The sequence below is a fragment of the Poeciliopsis prolifica genome, unplaced genomic scaffold, assembly GCF_027474105.1.
Source record: "Poeciliopsis prolifica strain line A6 unplaced genomic scaffold, Auburn_PproV2 SCAFFOLD047, whole genome shotgun sequence".
In the NCBI taxonomy this organism is placed as follows: Eukaryota; Metazoa; Chordata; class Actinopteri; order Cyprinodontiformes; family Poeciliidae; genus Poeciliopsis; species Poeciliopsis prolifica.
Genome location: NW_026562422.1, coordinates 2,376,909 through 2,382,908, shown reverse-complemented (window position 1 = coordinate 2,382,908; position 6,000 = coordinate 2,376,909). Strand labels below are relative to the sequence as shown.

Here is a 6,000-nt window from a genome sequence, read left to right as displayed (position 1 = left end):
AAACGTTGTTTTTTGGGGGGATGACTTAGAAGTAACCGAAACTTTTTATTGTTGTTCTATACCTGGATTCTGAATTTTCGCTTTAAATCTTCAGTCGTGGGGGGAAAAAATGTCGAGCTTGGATATTCAGGGGAAACTGCTTTATTTTGAAAGTACCCAACGGAAGTGTCGCACGCGTCTGAACCGAGCCGACTTTACAGCAACACCTTGCAAACTCCCCACTACTTGACAGAGGAGCAGTCGGCGGAGACTCGCCAGTCGGGAGTTGAGTGTTCAGAAGTGACGGAGCGCGCGAGAGTCGGTCTCTCTGAAGAGAAGCGGAGGAGTCGCGTTCAACTCTCCTCGAGCGCACTTTCCCGGTCTTCCAGTCCGCGGCTCGCGCGGGAGGAGATGAGCGTATTTTGGACCGTTTGGACCGTGTGAGCAGCAGCAGCGCGTGGAGCCGAGCTGGATGTAGTGGAGGACAAGCTGCTGGCTGTGGCAGCGGCGCGGCGCGAGCTACACTTTCAGTAAAGTCGCGAGGAGAGCTTTCTGACGGCTGCGTGGCGGGTTTTGTGCGTGTATCTGAGACGGACAGAAACTGACAGCAGTTGGGTGGATTTTCCTAAAGTTTCCTGGTCAGTAGAGGTTGTGGGTTTTTCTTCTCATGAAAGCCGCGGGACATCTGGAACCTGAAGGCTGAGTTTCTGTCAGAAGTGACTCATTTAGGTAAGATTTATTATTACTCTTATTAGTACGCTGCTAATATCACTATTTACAGGTGGACTAGCCGGACACCGCTTCGCCTCGTTGTGTTGGGTGTGTGACAGGTTGTCTCGCTCTGCGCTATTCCGATTCCAACTTGAATTTAAGCCGCACATTCGGCGCAGAGCAGCTGCAGCGGCAGCGGCTCTTTCTTATCGCGGTCCGTGCGCATTTTGCGCCTCATCGTGTCCTCGTGCCCGCTCCGGACGCCCTTCTGATCGTGGTTTGTGTTTTGCGGGGTAATTGGCCAGGCTTTGCAAAGCGACACACATTTGAATGCGTTTTCTCGTTTGTGTTCGGTCGAGTTGAGCTCAAACGCTCCTTTCGGTTGCACTTTTGTTTCCAGGGGGAAATAAAACAAAATGAAATAAAATAAAACGTGGAACACGCGCGTACGGGAAATGCGGCTAAAGTTTAATTCCGACTCCAAGTAGGAGGCATCTTTAATCACCTTCATGTTCAAGCGCAGCTTCCATTCGTTTCAAATGAATCGTGCATTTTGTGAAACAGAAAATCCCAGTGATTATTTTCAGAAAGTAGACAGCGCCGTGGCATCCTCCACTGGGTGGGTGAAGCTGTCTCCTCTCTGCAGCGGTGACGTCTTCCCGGGCTTCCAGGGAGGACGCCTCTCCCCTCTCCCCTCCTCCTGCTCCTTACTGCTCCCTACAGCTCCTCCATTCCTCTTTCATATTCTCCCATTTTCCTTGATCCGATCTAAAGTTTATACCAGAAAGCTGCAGTTTTTCCATCTCTCACATGTAAGGTCTCTTCTGCCCCGACAGCAGCACTGAACAATTTGTTAGAATAAAACTGTTGTGACTATTTGCTCTTATGTTTTTTTTTTTTTTTTAGTTTTTTTTTTAGGTTTGCAGCTAAAAGACATTTAAAATTTCTTTAGTTTTTAAAACGTTGATATAGAAGAGTTAAATTCTATTTTAAAAAATTGTTTTAATCAATTGAATTAATTTATTTCTCAAAAGTTCTAATTGTTTATTCTTTACAGGCTTAAAGGTGTGTGTTTGTGTGTGTGTGCGTGTGTGGGGTGGGGGAGGAATCAAAAAGAGCAGTAAACAGCATTTGTCACGTTAGGTTAACTACAAAACCTGCTGAATCAACAGTTTGACAGCCTATATTTAACACTTTTATTTATGTGCAGAATCGTTTTTCAGACAGTGAGAGCTCAGATCAACCGGCACCGCGAGGTTGTCTGGATGCTCGGAATCCCTGGTTTGGCACTGACTCTTGCTGGATCCTCAATGAGGACCAACCAGAGCCTGAGCTCCTTATGTTGAAATGTAAAACAATAAATCCCCCCCCAAAAAAAGAAGAGAGATTTTTAAAAATAGGTCTAAAATGTAGCTAAAGCGGTATTAGTTGTGTTGCAGTTTGCATTTCAATCAGTTTGAGTCAACATTTCTGGGTAGAGTTTGCAAGTTCAACAGCAAAAAAAAAAAAAAAAAAATGCTTAAACGAGGGTACGACCAATTTCTAAAGAGCGTCTTTCCCCTGCAGATTAGTTAAATTCTGGCCGATTTTGATCGCTCTTCCCATCTGGTTTTTAATGGCATGTTTAAGAAGAATGTGTTGGTCATTAGGGAATGAAATGTTACTGAAACAGTGGTGAACGTATTAAATCTGTGGCAGTCGCTGCTAAACTGTGCCGTTGATTGGCAATGGCTCAGTTTGCCGGAGAGGTTTGCCTTAAAAACTTGGATGCAAGCTGAGATTTGTGCTTCAGCGCGAAACTCTCTCAATCGCAAGTGAACTTTTCCAAAAGTTAATTCTTGCAGCCCAACGTGAGAGGAATGAATCTGACTGAATTCCACTGAAATCCTGGTCAGGATTTCTTCTAGAAATCAGTTTTTACAGTGCAGGCTTCTGGACCGGGTGGTTCTGACCACTCGGTCTGGCTCACGGTCCTGGCAAAGCCCAGAAGACGACTGGAATCCATAAGTGGATGCTGCAGGTGGAACGGACAATGACCGATTAGCTGATTCTGTAAATGAATTTCACGTCTCGACCTGAGGAATGCCGCCCACCGGTTTACTCAGACACATTTCACTTCCGAATGTGAGACTGGGACTGTTGCCGGGATTGCTTTCAGTCACTCATTTAGCTTGTGGTAAAGGTGCTTCCTTGTTTATTCCTTTCTATTTATGAATTAAATGGCTTCAGTGTTTCTTATTCGTAAAAGAAAAACGGCTGGCATCTGTCGTTTTTGCACACTAAAACCAAGAGCTGTGACACAATTTCAGCAGTTTTATTAAACTCACACCTTATAACATATATATATATATATATATATATATATATATATATATATATATATATATATATATATATATATATAGTACAGCTACAAATGAAAAATATTTTTATCTGGATTCTAAGTGACAGAGCATCACAAAGCGGTAAATAGCTGTAAAGTAGAAGGAAATAAAATCAATAAAAAAGAAAATCTGAAAAGTGTGTAGTGCATTTGCATTATTGTGCAGCCTTTGCAAAATAGCTCAAGCTCACGAATAGCTTCTGTAAGCACCTGTTTCTGATTCTTGTCACAGGTTTTCGGTAGGTGTTAGGTTTGGCCTTTGATTAGGCCATTGTAAACATGCCTGTTTAAATCTCCTGGGATTGGTCACTGTTCATCTCTGTTCCTCTCCTGATCAGCTGAAACAAATCAACCCCACTGCATGGCGCTGCCACTACCATTTCTCTGTATAGCTTCAGGGTGCGTTTTCCATCACTTGAGTTTTGCAACTAAATTCATATTCATGAGAAATATAAATATGGTCACCTTTGTAAAGTACATTTGTTGCTAAAAGATTAGTTACGCAAAAACGAAAGAAAAAAAATCACTTTTGGCAAAGACCTCTCCCAAAAAACAGCTTGGAACGTTATTTTAGGAAAGTGACAACATGACTGTGTGCGTGGGCATGTATGTGAGGCAGCATAGTTTATAGGAGTGTTTACTGAGCCGCTGTGATTTAGTTAGTTGACGTCCTGTTCATTCTTCAGTGTGTGTGAACGTGTAAAGTTGTGTCAGCCTGAGGTGAACCTGACTCTCCTCGGTCGGAGGTCTCTGTGCAGCCTGAAGCAGAAAGTACACACACACACACACTCCCCCTGCCTCTCAGCTGATCAATATCTCTTGTCGCTGAAGGCTGGCGCTCTGATGTGGAGCTGTCTGAGTGGTTGGAGAGGCGATAGGTCAGGAAGGCAAGTGTTCGTGACAGAAAGCAGTTCTGATGTTCTGATGTGAGGCTGATTCTTGACTTTTTGGAACCTTGAAGCTCCACTTTCACTCCAAATGCATCTTCAGCTGCTGACTGCTGCCCAACTATTGGGTTTTCCTCCCGCTCTGGAGAAGTGTGGCTCTGTTGAATTGATCTGCATTAAAGACAAGGAGGAGAAAAAAGAGGAGGAGGAGGAGGAGGAGGAGGAGGAGGAGGAGGAGGAGGGGAGGAGGAGGAGGAGGAGGAGGAGGAGGAGGAGGAGGAGGAGGAGGAGGAGGAGGAGGAGGAGGAGGAGGAGGAGGAGGAGGAGGAGGAGGAGGAGGAGAAGAGGAGAGGAGGAGGCAATAGTGACGGAGTTCTGAACTGTTCTCGGAGCCCCTTTTCTGCCCTTGAGCTTTAACAGTGTGAAAATAGTTCTGCATGATTAATGTTCATGTGTTATTCACCGCTCTGGTTCTGTTTGTCTTTCCACGCTTTAAGACAATATTAGCATAACAACTGTTTTTGAACTGAGATCTACTTTCAATAGAACTTGATGAGTTTATCAGTAAAGACGCACTGATCAGGCCAGTACGGATTTCCGATTTTTTTATTTATTTTTTTTTGTGTGTTTTTCTACCATTTTTCACATGCTGCACTTCATTTTAAAAGAGGTTGGATTTATTAAATAGGGGAAAGTAAATGACTTTTATTTATTTATTTTTTATTTTTTACATTTGAACTGCCGGTTAAAGGTCAGAGCTGAGAAAGAAAAAGCCAGCTCTCTGTCTGGTTGTGGCGTCTCTGTCTCGCAACGGTTGGTGAGAAGTTCCTCTGTAGTCAAAAGACGACTTAAAGCAGCCGCTCCTCTTCCAGGGAATGATGATTTAACTTAACGCCATCTGTCACGCGCAACACTTGCTTTCTCCTCCACGTCTTCATCTAAACTACCTCCATTAGTCAATCAGAGCTGTTACTGTCTCACATGGCTGAGAGGCTGCCATGCAACTTGTCCAAACAGATCTCTGAAGTCAAGGCGAATGTATATGTAAAGAAAAGCTCGGATTATTCAATTTTTATTATTATTGCAGTGTGGATGTTTCTGTGCTTGCCAAAGCGAACAAAAGCAGCGGCGTTCAGTAGCGTACGCGGGTCTTATCACAAACCGACGATGGGCTTTGAGGGGAGAAGAAGAGGTGTGGAGAATATGAAAGGCTGCGGGATGTGCAGTGCTTAGATTAGGACGATGTGCGCGTGTTCGTGTGTGTGTGTGTCTTAAGTGGTCCAAGTTGGTGTTTTCTGTGTAGAAAACTGATAAGGTTCAACCAGAATCTCTCAGTTTGTGCTGAGTAAGGAATGTGTCACGGTTCCTCCGCAGGGAAAGAAAAACAGAGCGGTTAGAAGGAAAGACAACAAAAGCTTTGTTCTGGACTGTGTTGTGTGTCAAAAACACACCTGTGTGTGCGCACCAAAGTGTTGGTGTATCTTTATGAGACTTTGTGGCTTTTTTTTGCTGATTTACGTGATGCTCAGTGGAAAGGTTAGTGTCTGTTTTTAACAGATACAAAAGCAATTCTAGCACCTTGTAAAAGTTTTCACACCTTCTCTACTGGAGCTCATAATTGTGAAGTGGGAGGAAAACAATTCAGGGTTTTCTTCTGTGTCTAAAAACATCCATTACCAAGTCTTGCTCAATTCTCAATTGCAATTTAGTTTGGACTTTGACTGAGCCATTCAGAACCGTTCACATGTTTCAATCCAAAGCATTAAATTCAGTTTATCTGCTGGTCTCAGTCTTTTGTAGGTTTTCCTCCATTCAGTCTGATCAGACCACTTTCTTTCATGTGTCTGTTTGTTCTTTCTACAAAGCAAAAAGGAAACATTCTGCTTTAAAAAGTTTTCTGTTTAAAGGAAACAATTTCATTTCCTGTTGAAATGAATCTTTAATTAGGGCTTCTTCATTCTTTCCTTTAAAAGTAGTTTTCTTTTTGCTATTCTTCATGATGTGGAAAACTTTAAATGAATATGTTTGCAATGTACTTAA

General features: G+C 43.1%; 1 protein-coding gene across 7 annotated transcripts in view; it reads left to right on the top strand.

Annotated features, from left to right (window-relative positions):
* Positions 1-258: 258 nt before the first annotated feature.
* fgfr3 (fibroblast growth factor receptor 3) overlaps positions 259-6,000 on the top strand; it is a 74,903-nt gene continuing 69,161 nt past the window's right edge. For all 7 annotated transcript variants that reach the window (XM_055057032.1, XM_055057033.1, XM_055057031.1 and 4 more), the window contains exon 1: positions 259-708. The gene's annotated coding sequence lies outside the window, so the exon portion shown is untranslated. The remainder of the gene's footprint in view (positions 709-6,000) is intronic.